Source organism: Nuphar pumila, chromosome 8, assembly GCF_984573655.1.
Source record: "Nuphar pumila chromosome 8, dmNupPumi1.hap1.1, whole genome shotgun sequence".
Lineage (NCBI taxonomy): Eukaryota > Viridiplantae > Streptophyta > Magnoliopsida > Nymphaeales > Nymphaeaceae > Nuphar > Nuphar pumila.
Window position 1 is genome coordinate 105,503,516 of NC_143256.1, and position 13,229 is coordinate 105,516,744.

Here is a 13,229-nt window from a genome sequence, read left to right on the forward strand (position 1 = left end):
TCTTGCCATTATAGGCCATAACAACGACATAGAAATGTTATAACCTATAGGTAGCCTATAATGGCGAGCTAGAGTTCTCACCGTTATAGGCTACGTCATCGTTATTAGTGTTCCTAGTTCTGGTGAAATTCTTTGCTGGTATTGGTTCACCATTAACAACAACCTACAAATGTCATTGTTATTGGTCAACAAAGGCCATTTTTTGGTGATGACTTATCGGCAAGATTTCTCGGCATTATAGGCCAATTTCAATAAGAAATAGACCAATAGCGGCAAGAAAAAAGATCGCTATTGACCCTCATCCTTGTAGTGATTGGTTATTGATGCTCGAGCTTGTCCAGCCTATTTCATGAGTTCAAACGAGCTTTTACGAGCCGAACATGAGCTGAGCCATGAGAGGCTCATCTTGTTTCCTAGCTTTACGGCAATGTGGATAGATTTACATCAAAGCACTTATTTTATAAGAAATGCCACAAAAACTCCACCAAATTGCTACCACATTGTTCTTCGTCATGCATCTAGACATTGGAACTCAAAACAAGCACCAGTAAGTTCATCCAAAATAATATTTAATATGACTTCTATGGATGATGGATATGATTTCTCAGGAATTTACTAATAACCATCATACATAAAAAAAAAATAGTAACTCCATCACTATGTAGTGGAAAGAACTTTAACCTAAAGCTAGGATTGTGGGTTTTGCAAATACACGTTAATTCTGCCTATTGAAAAAATAATAACAGATCCAATGTCACACTAAGTAAATATTTATGGTACATGTATATAGTATAACCATTCATGTAAGAATTGTTGGATGTAGGAAGAGGAGATGAGGGAATTCAAATAAAGAAAACATGTGGGGACCACTCCTTTATGGAGTGTGTTTAGACTTTGATGATGTGGAATAGTCCCATATTGAAGAATCTCAAGAAAGTTGCAGGCTTTATAACCTACATAGAGATTCTAACACTTGTTTTAAAGAACAAGAGAGTGGGATGACTACCACACACACACGCGTGCGTGCCCACCTGTTGTGTCGTGTCGAGCCGGGCTTGGGTTTGAGTTATTGGCCCTTTAGGGTCATTTTCATTCTAAGTCCAATGTTCTTTTTGTCCCGCATTAGCGTTTTTATTTGGATTAAAATAATAGGAAAAGGAGAATGGATAACTGATTGATCTATTGGATGGTCACATTCATTGGATCGAATGGTAATGGGTCATGTCTTTTGTAACCGTTCAGGGGTTATAAAAGGGCATGGTTAGAGGGTTACCGCAGATACACAGAACGTGAAAGGCTTCTCCTCTCTCTCTCTCTCTCTCTCTCTCTCTCTCTCTCCTGCGTTTCCCAGAAAGGGGTTTTCTGCAACAGCGGTTTCGAGAGGTTGTCTTCAAAGGGCGATCTACCATCAGAGTGCACCAATCAGGATCGTCGAGGCTATTGTATCTTGGGGGAAGAATGCCAAACTCTTTTTGCATAGTATGTGGGGGCAAATCTTCTCTAAGGGGAGTATTTTTATACGCCTTAGCCTGTTACATCGTATTAACATGTTACTGTTGTTTTTATTATGTTTTATGTATCTGTTTGGTCCTTTGTATTTGTCTGGATTTTGGTATAATATGAAAATCGACATGTCTGCTCTCTGTTTTCATTTTGATCAACTGTTAATCATGTTTATTTAGTTAATACCTTTTTGAATTTATATCATGATGTTGATTGTGAAACGATGTGAGCTAAAAATTTGATCTAACAGCCTTAGAGAAGATTCTAAGCATGTCGATTACATTGAGTTTTATACCAAAAGTAGACATGTCCGGTATGCCTGAAAAATTTGCCGGTCAGAATTTCAAGCACTGGCAACAATGCATGAAAATCGGATTCGTGACTATAGGTCTGTTATTTGTTCTAGAACTCGAATGCCCTTTGGTTGCTGAGACTGACCCTGATCCTGTTGTAGTTAATGCGGCTATAGAGTGGAAAGAGAATGATGGTATATGTTGTGGTTGCATTTTGTTGGCTTTGTCCAACACTTTGTTCGATGTATACTGTTCCTTGTCTACCATTGCTAAAGCCTTATGGGATTAACTTGACAAAAAGTACAATACTGAAGACCAAGGTCTTGAGAAGTACTTGGTTGCCAAGTTTCTGAAATATCAGATGGTATAGGGCAAGTCGGTCACTGAACAGGCACACGAGTTTCTGTTGTTGCTTCACAGTTTGGCTGAGGCTGATATGAAACTTTCTGAGAAGTTTCAAGTTATAACTATCGTGGAAAATTTTCCTAAGTCTTGGGTAGACTTTGCTATGTCTCTTAAGCACCTTAGAGGAAAGATCTTTTTGGATGATTTTTTGGTAGCCATAGCCATTAAGAAAGAGCATAGGAGTCAGAAACAAGTTGTGATGCCAACTGAACCGCCTAAAGTCAATTTGATGATCGGATCTTTTAAAGGCAAGGGACAAAACTGAAACCTGTAATGAAAAACCAATTTAAACCTAAGGCCAAAATCCAGAAGAAAGCAAAGAACAAACTGTGTTGGAACTGTGGACAGGTTGGGCATTGGGCTAAGGAATGTCCTTCCAAGAAGACCAAGGCTCATGGGACCACAGATGGAACGCCTCAAGTCAATATGGTGACTAAGGTCGTTGGGACCAGTACTAGGTATGTTTCTGTTAACCTACAAATCTATCATATTTATGAGTCAACTGAGTGGCTGGTTGACATTGGGGCTAATATGCACGTTTGTGTTAATAAGTTTGTCTTTGTCTCATACCAGACTGTTATAGGCAAATTTGTGACTATGGGCAACTCCACGGCTGCAAAGGTGTTGGGGATTGGATGCGTGGACCTGAAGTTTCCTTTAGGATGAGTTCTATCTTGACACAGAGTGCACCATGTGCTTGTAGTTAGAAGAAATATTTTAAGTGGTTCATGTCTAGTTAGAGAGAGTTATGAGTTTAATTTTAAATGTAATAAAGTTGTTATTTTACATTCTGAAACATTTATTGGCAAGGGGTATTTAGATGATGGTTTGTTTAAGCTTTGTGTTAAACATGTTTGCAGTAATAAATTAGAGAATGATGTTTCTTTTGATTCATTTTCTAATGTTGCTTATAACATAGAATCATCTGATTTGTGGCATAATAGATTGGGTTGTGTGAATTTTAATTCTGTAAAATGTATGATGAACTTGAAGATGATTCCTGAACATTTCATAGATAAAAGTAAAAAATATGAGATTTGTGTGTAAGCAAAAAAATGTAGGAAACCATTCCATACGATTGTTAGAGATTCTAAAATATTAGATCTGGTGCACACAGATATCTGTGAGTTTAATAGAGTGTTAACCAGAAATCATAAAAAGTACTTTATCACTTTATAGATGATGACACTAAATATTGTTATGTGTATCTGCTAAAATCAAAAGATGAAGCTTTTGATAAGTTTCTTATTTTTAAGAATGAAGCAGAAACACAAACTGGTAGAAAACTTAAAAGATTGATGTCTGATAGAGGGGGAGAATATATCTCTAATAAACTTGATGAATATTGTAAATCTGTTGGCATAATTTATGAGTTTACCGCTCCATATTCTTCTCAATCTAATGGGATTGCAGAAAGAAAGAATAGAACCCTAACTAATATGATAAATGCTCTACTTGGGAGTTCCAGATTACCTACCTAGATGTGGGAGGATGCTCTGAATATGGCTTGCCATATTCTGAATAGAGTTCCCAGAAGCATAAAGATAGCAGCCCATTTAAATTCTGGAGAAATAGGAAATCTAGCTTGAAATACCTCAAAAAGTGGGAGTGCCTTACAAAGGTACTTGTCCCAGAGCACAACAGGAAGAAGTTGTGTCCTAAAACCGTAGATGCTGTCTTTTTGGGTTATGTAGAGAATAATTATACCTATAAGTTCTTAGTAATTAAATCTGAGATATCTGGCATAGATGTAAACTCTATTGTTGAGCTTCGAGAAGCTACATTCTTTGATGATGTATTTCCTATGAAAGTTGGTGTACCTCAGAATCTTTCTTCTTTAGAAGTACCTTCAACTTCTAGTTTCATTCCTGAACATGTGGAAAGGATAGCAGATGTGGGGGTTGGGCCATCTTGTTCCCACTCTAGACCAATTGAGTCTGAGGAAGTAGTTGAACCAATAAGGAGCAAGAGACCACGAATTACCAAAGATTTGGGAAGTGATTATATCACTTACCTTATCGAGGATGATCCTTCCACTTTCCATGATGCAATGGCTTCTCCAGAAGCAAGACATTGGAAAACAGCCATAAAGAGTGAAATGGACTCCATTGTCTCTAATAGCACTTGGGAACTGGTTGACCTCCCTTGTGGTAGTTCCACTATTGGGTGCAAATGGATCTTTAAGAAGAAGTTAAAACCAGATGAATCCATTGATAAATACAAGGCGAGACTGGTTGCCAAGGGGTTCAAACAAAAGAAGGGAATAGATTATTTTGACACTTATTCTCCGGTTACTCGGATGACCACAATTAGAGTGCTCATTGCACTGGCTTCTATTTATGATCTCTCAATCCATCAAATGGATGTGAAGACCGCTTTCCTGCATGGCGATCTTGAAGAAGAGATCTATATGGATCAACTTGAGGGTTTTGTGGCTTCTGGTAATGAAAATAAAGTTTGTAGATTTGTTAAGTCATTATATGGACTAAAACAAGTCCCTAAACAATGGCATGAGAAGTTTGATAATGTTATTTTATCATTTGGCTTTATGATCAATGAAACTGATAAATGTGTTTATTGTAAAGTTAAAAGTGATGCATGTATGATTCTATGCCTGTATGTAGATGACATTCTATTATTTTGTTCTAATATGGGAATTGTGAATGAGACGAAGTCGTTTCTCAGTAGTAAATTTGATATGAAGGATATGAGTGTTGCAAATATGATCTTAGGCTTAAAGCTGACTCATTCAGCTGATGGTATAGCTATTTTTCAATCTCATTATGTTGAGAAAGCACTTGAGAAATTTGGCTATAATGAAGGAAGATATGTAGCAACAACATATGAACCTTCTACTCCTCTTTATAAGAATACGACTAGTGTTCTTGTGTCTTAATTAAGATATTCCCAGATTATTGGAAGTTTGATGTATCTTGCAAATTGCATGAGACCAGATATTTTGTTCTCTGTGACAAAATTAAGTAAATACACAAGTTGTCTAAAGCGCACTCATTAAAAGGCATTGAACAGGGTGCTTAGGTACCTGAAAGGAACTATTATCTTGAGTTTGCATTACAAGAGATTCCCTGTCGTACTTGAGGGATATAGTAATGCGAGCTGGATAGCCATGAACTTTGAGAGTTATGGCGTAACAGGGTATATATTTACCTTGGGTGGCGGTGCAGTCGCCTGGAGATCAGTAAAGCAAACCATCTTGTCACGATCTACTTTTGAGGGTGAGCTCTATGCTTTAGATATCACAGGAATGAAAGTTGAATAGTTAAAGAGACTTCTAAAGGAACTTCCTTTAATGAACAAACCAATTCTTGTAATATCTGTGCATTGTGACAATACGGCCACAATTGCAAAAATCAAAAGCACGAAATATAATCAAAAGCAGAGAAGACACATCCAAATCAGAATAAAATCTGTAAGGGAATTGATGTCTCAATTAGTGGTTGTTGTGAACTATGCAGATAAGTCATTAGTCCTGAAATCTAGAGAGAGGATGAGACTGAAACCCATCAGTAGTTCATCTACAATGGTAACCCAACTTATCTGAGTAGAGATCCCACAAAGTAGGTTCAATGTGGTAATAACAAGCTGTAGGGTGAACTGGATAGCACCTTCTTAATGTGAGACTATGTATCTGTGTCTTTTTCCCTGATTACTTTGGAAAGGTATTGTAGCTGCAAGTAAAGGAAGAGTTAAAACTCTAAATGGGTTCAAAGCCTTATAGACGAGATATTAGCAGTGTATCTGTGGAGAAGCCCACCTATGTGAGTGTGACTGTGTGGCCGCAATTTAAGGAGTTGGGTTATTTCTGAAGTCACTTATGAAACAGGATTTGGACGCATGGCCATTAACGTGCCGCTCCTAAATATTACAACCAGAACCTTTATCGTGTTGTTGCTAATGGACACTCCTACATCAAAGGTTCAAGTTCAAGACTTTAGTTCACTTCGTTCCTCTGGGGGGTAAAGTTAGTTAACTAAGGTAGTGGTTCAAACCAAAATGTACCATTAGTGAAAGCATGATATATCCTGCTACAGATTACTCCATCTTGCCTCTTTGTTTCCTCCTATTTTCATTCTTTGAATTTATGGGGAATGTTGGATGTAGGAAGAGGAGAGGAGGAAATTCAAATAAAGAAAACACGTGGGGACCACTCTTTTATGGAGTGTGTTTGGACTTTGATGATGTGGAATAGTCTCATATTGAAGAATCTCAAGAAAGTTGTGGGCTTTATAACCTACATGGAGATTCTAACACTTGTTCCAAAGAACAAGGGAGTGGGATGACTACCACACACACACGTGTGTGCGCATGCCCGCCCACCGCGCCGCACTGTGCCGAGCCGGGTCGGGATGGGCTGGGCTCGGGTTCAGGTTATTGGCCCTTTAGGGCCATTTCCATTCTAAGTCCAATGTTCTTTTTGTCCTGCATTACCGTTTTTATTTGGATTAAAATTCTAAAAAAAGGAGAATGGATAATGGATCGATCCGTTGGATCATCACATCCATTGGATGGTCACATCCGTTGGATCGAATGGTAACGGGTCTCTTCCACGTCTTTTGTAACCGTTCAGGGGTTATAAAAGGGTGTGGTTAGAGGGTTACCACATATACACAGAACATAAAAGGTTTCTGCTCTCTCTCTCTCTCTCTTTCTCTCTCCTGTGTTTCCCAGAAAGGGGTTTTCTGCAACAACGGTTCTGAGAGGTTGTCTTCGAAGGACGATCTACTGTCGGAGTGCACCGATCTGGATCGTCGAGGCTATTGTATCATGAGGGAAGAACGTCGGACCTTTTTTGCACCGTATGTGGGGGCAAATCTTTTCTAAGGAGAGTATTTTCATACGCTTTAGCATGTTACATAGTATTAACATGTTACTATTGTTTTTATTATGTTTTATACATTTGTTTGGTCCTTTGTATTTGTCTGAATTTTGGTATAATATTTAAATCACCATGTCTGCTCCCCGTTTTTGTTTTGATCGACAGTTAATCATGTTTATTTTGTTAATACCTATTCGAATTTATATCATGATGTTGATTGTGAAACGATGTGATCTGGAATATGATCTAACAAGAATGTCCAGATTTTCTAGAAATGATATCCTGGGTTAAAACTACAATTTCCCTAGAAATGATACCCATGGTTAAAGCTGCAAAATGCTTCCGCATCAAGAATGGAAGATTGTGTAGGTTCCAAGAGATGTGAACCTGCCCGTCAATGGATTTCTTAAGTATGCAGGTTTGTTTATGGCAAAAGAAAATTCATAGCATAGGTCTTGCTCATAGTTGTTGGAAGCATAGGGAAACTTGCTTTTCATTCGTGGGAAGTTCACTTCCTATGTAATATGAAATTTATTTCTCAATCGCTTCTCAAGTCTATTCCCAAATGTTTATTCTTTGTTTCCTATCACTTGCCACTCACTTTCCCGTTGTTTCTCGTAATTTTCATATTAAGATTTAATTTCTTTACTATAACAATTCTTATGTGTGCTTCTCTATTGATCTTATGCTGGTACTTATACATTTTCATATCATTTTCTATTCATCTGAACATCCACTTCTCATCACTTACACGATTCTTTTATGGCTTCCCATAGAGATCTTACAATCACTTCCAAAATTCATCATATTTCATGCTTCATATTACTTTTTGGCATACTTCCCTGCTTCTGCCTCACACATTGATTCTTGTATCCATTTTGTATCATATTATTATCTATGGTCTATCTTATTAATAGGATTAACCTACAACAAACAATAGGATATTTTTGCTGGGAGAGGTGCATGCATGCTTAGTAAAGGAAAGGGAATTTTAACCTTCCCAAGATTTTGTACCAAGTTCAGTGTAACAGGACATCACTTCCAGTATATTGTGAAAGAGAAAAAGGATGTAGGCGCAGAGCATAATTTCCTGGGCAATGACGAGTCTTGCTTTCAATCATTGTCCACAGCTAAAGAGAATCTCAAACAGATATAGTATGGTTGCACCAATCATTTAACAACAAAAAGAAAAGAAAAATGTATGTCCTTGGTCATTTTCTCTTCAACATCTTTACTGCCTAGCTATACTGTTGGCTTCATGATGTGGTCTGGAATTATAGTGTCTGGTTTGTTATGGATGTTGTTTTCATTGTCTTTTCCATGAAATAAAGTGGATCCTTCTCAAGTACTATTAAAAGAAAGTAATAGGCAATAGAAAATGCTCTCTCTTTATGGTATCACTGCATCATTAAAAAGCACTTGACAATGCAGAATGAGATATTAATTATATAAGGCACACAGTAGCAATATCAAGGTTCACAGAGTGATAGTACCTAATATACTCTGGATTAAGCAATTTAATCTAGGATAACATAAGGTGGCAGTACCAATTAGGTTCACATAATGGCAGTAGGGCTGGGAAACGGACCGAGCAACCCTTGTCTCCACAAGTTAATTATGCTCATCATGAATGTATGGTATTCGGTTTGTATAGCTGGCAAGCTGAGCCATGAGCAGCCTGTTTAGCTTAAACCAGTCAAGTGTGAACAAACGGTGTCCAGCTGGGGTGATCGTGTTTTGACAAAATATACATGTTATAGGTGTTAATGTATGTAACAGCCATGGTACAGTTTGATAGTGTGACTCTCAAAATAGAGATTCAAGGTTTAGATCTTATCGTCATCACCGTTTAAAACACACGCATCCTTACACGAGCTAGCTCATATTCGGCTTATCTAACTCAGGGTCCAGCTGAGCATGAGCTATATTAGCCAAGCTCAAGCCCCAACACCTTTCACTGGTAAACAAGCTAACCCGGAAAACAAATCAGCTTGTTTAGCAGCCCTAAATGACCGAACCAGATACTTTGGATTAAGCAATTTCGATAACATGAGAGAGAGAGAGACGTAAAGTGATAGCCACGAAAAGGGAGACAAGACTCTATAATGAATGAATGATTTACAAAAAAGTTGCTGAGGATAAGCAGTGCACTGTGTAAAGCCAAAAACTTTCCAGCATCAGATGGGATCATCCAAAAAGGATAACTTTAGGTTGTTATCTCTCAATCAAGTCCTTCACGCATGGGCATTTGATGCTTTACTCTCCCAAGAATCCCATTGCCTGGTACACATTATTGCGAGTAGCATCTAGTATATTGGCAGCTTTTGAAGCTTGTTAAAGAGATAAGGATCCCACATAATGAGTGGCGGAGCTAGGATTCATGTGAGGGGGGGGTGGGGGTGGGGGGGGGAGGGCGGAACACTAAAACTGGTTTGATAGGTTGGGTTTTGGGGGCAGCGACCCGGATTTTTTTTTTTTGAGATAAAATAAAAAATGGCTACAATTATTAATAAAAATCTATTTCATATGGACAAATCAAACTATTTGCTGCAGTCAGGGCTGGTCTAGGACTGGGCTAAAAAAATGGATAAAAATCTATTTCATATGGAATCAGGGCTGGGCTAGGACTGGGCTTTTACAAAAAAAAATTAACTGTTTCGGGAGGCACCCCCCCAGCTCCGCCTATGCACATAATGCGATAAGGACTTTCCCAAATCACGTCTAATATGAGATCACATTTAATTAGGTACCTATTTTGTATGTAGTTGTAACAGTCGATTTTATCCCCTAATATCAAGGGATTTTTTCTGTGTATTGGTTGTATATATAAACATCTCCTCATTCTTAATAAAGCGTGAGTTCAATTCCCATGGAAACCTAACTTCACATGGTATCAAAGCTATGACCTTGGAGCATGCTCGTTCTTGCTTGCCCTGCTTCAGCAAGGCATATTCGGTGCCATATGGTGGGCCTTGGCTGCATCGTCCCTTGACTACTCATATCGTCCCTGCACCACCAGTCTGCATTTCTTTCTGAATCTCAAACTCACCACAAACAATTCAGCTTGTCCTTGAATCCAATCGTATGTGCAAACAAGCCTCTGTGATCACCGGCGTCTCCCGCAAGTCATCGTCCGTTCTGCAGCACCACAGCAGAACATACCTTATCTGCAGCAATATTGTCTCTGTTGTGTTTCAGATTGTCGACATCTCCTGCCAGTCTTCGTCCATTTTGCAGCACTACAGCAAAACTTACCATTGGCCAAATCTGCATCGATTCCCTCTCTAACGATTCTCCTGCCGGTTCGCATTTTTTTTGCCCTGCTGCACTACCACAGTGGCAACATCCAGAAGTCTGTGTTTCTTTTTATACTTGGTCTCAAGCATGGAATATACGCCTTCTACATCCCCATATCAACTTCACCATTCAAACAATTCGAGGATGGTTATCGTATCTACCCCTCTCATGGGTGACAACTATTCTACCTGAAAACGAGTAATGAGAATGACACTGAACCTGAAAAATAAACTTACTTTTATAGATGGTTCATTACCACAACCGGAACCTACCTCGATCGAGTATCCTCTCTAGAATCGATGCAATGACATGGTACTATCATGAATCCTCAATGTCGTTTTCAAGGATATCACAAATAATATTATTTATGCAGATCTTGCAAGTGAAGCATGGAAAGATCTCGCAAAATGATTTTCTTGAGGTAACTCTACTCGTATTTATCAACTTAAAAAATTGATATGTGATTTACACCAAGACCAATCTCCCTTAACCACAAATTTCAATACTTTAAAAATCTATTGGGAGGAATTAAGCTCATATTCTACAATCCCAAACTGCACATGTGGCACATTTAAGGATTACAATGAATGTCAACCAAGTGAGAAGGTATTTGAGTTTCTCATGAGCCTTAATGAATCCCTCTTTGGGATTCACAGTAATATTTTAGCCATGGATTCTTTGCCCAATGTGATCCACGTTTACTCATTGGTAAGCCAAGAGGAAACTCGACGACTCTTGATCCAATCTACAAACGGTGCCTCCAACTCGATTGCATTAATATCTAAAAGCATTGGCCAACGCACTGGTCCCCAAAATGCTAATTGAAGCATTAAGAGGGGTCATGGACACCCTCGATGTGATCATTGTGGGATGTTTGGTCATGTTAAGGCTTGATGTTATAGCATTATAGGCTATCCTGCCGGCCATCTCAAAAGTCAGACTCTTATGAATAGTCAAAAAAATATCGTCAATGATAAAGTAGATGCTAACGGAGCAACGAGTGCAGCCACAAATTCCACCAACTCAATCCATGGGACGTTTGCATTAACACAACTAAGTGAGGATTAACTTAAATAAATAACTGAATGACTTAACTCGGACTCTAAACTGGCTTCTGCTAATCTTGTAGGTAACACATCATATTCTCATTCATTTTTTCCTCTGTTCCATGCTTCCAACATTATCGAAACAAGAGCATCAGACCATATGACCCCTCATTTAAATTCATTATTTGATGTCCAGTCTATGCCCAAAGAAAAACCCGTTAGATTACCCAATGATTAAATCATATAGGTAACCCATTTCAAAAAAAGTCAACTCTCACCAGACCTCATCCTCCATAATGTTCTTCATATTCCTTATTTTCATTATACTTTATTATCCATCAGAAAACTAACTGAATCATTGAATTGTACATATTGCTATGTTTTTTCCCTTATTCTATGTTTTTCAGGACCGTTCAACGAAGAAGCTGATTGGAGCGAGTAAGCTTCGCGACAAACTCTACAATTTTGACCCTCTCTTTCAACTATGTTGTGCCTTCCATGCTACCAAATTACCGGATACCCAAATTTGGCATATGAGACTTGGACATTCCTCTTATGATTAGACCATACATTTGTCTAAAGTACTTGGTGAATTATTTTCTTGTTTTAATCATTTGTATGATGTATATCATCGAGCTAAACAAAATCGACTTCCTTTTTCAATAAGTTCTCAAAGGAGTAGTGAACCATTCTCTCTTATGCATTGTGATATATGGGGACCATATAAAACACAATCACACACAAGTGCACATATTGTTCTCACTCTTGTAGATGATTTTTCATGATGTACATGGGTTTTTCTTATGCAATATAAGTTAAAAAATTTCTTTTTTTAACAAAATTTTGTGTCATTATCAAAACACAGTATAAATGCCAAGTGTAATCCATTCGATCTGACAGCAGTGCTGAATTTTTGTCACAAAATATGCAAAAAAAAATCACCGAAATGGGATTGATCACCAATGGTCATGCGTAAAAACTCCTCAACAAAATGGCAGGGTGGAACGAAAGCACCGTCATCTTCTTAAAGTTGCATGCGCTTTACGCTTCCAAGCCAACTTACACATCAAATTCTGAGAGAATGTATTATCACAGCTATATATTTGATCAATCACGTCCTTACCCATATTTTACACAACAAAACTCTCTATGAAGTTATTTTCAAAAGAAAACCCCACTATGATCATTTATGAGTATTTGGATGTTTGTGCTATGCCCTAAATTTAAGTCCTATCCATGACAATTTTTCTTCAATATCCCAAAAATGTGTTTTTATTGGATATCCTTACAATCAGCGAGGATACCATCTTTATGATCAGGACACTCATGAAACTTTTTCCAGTCGAGTTGTTTTATTTTATGAAAATGAATTTTCTTTTCTTACCCAATCTCAACCTGAGCCTACTCACATGACATCTGTCATACCTAAACCTATTGAGGATACATTCATCAATCCTACACCCATTGTTGTTGATAATCATAATCCCCAACCAACATCCCCAGCCCCACACATATCTCTAGAACCAAATCCCTTTGCACACCCAATAGCTCCTGCTCCGGATGCACATATGCATACCTACCCACCTCCTACTTCCAACACCCACCATTCTACTAGGATTCACACCCGCCCCTCCTACTTACTCAATTATGTATTTTCCTCCACCATGGTACCGAAGCAAGTCTTACACATGCTTCCCGATCACGCTTCTTCAGGTAATCCCTACCCCATCCAAAATTCTCTTTCCCTCTCAAAATTTTTCCCTTCACACCTAGCCTTCTTGTCTGTTGTTCTACATGATATTGAGCCTCACAATTTTAATGAAGCCACTAAGAATCTGCATTGGCAAG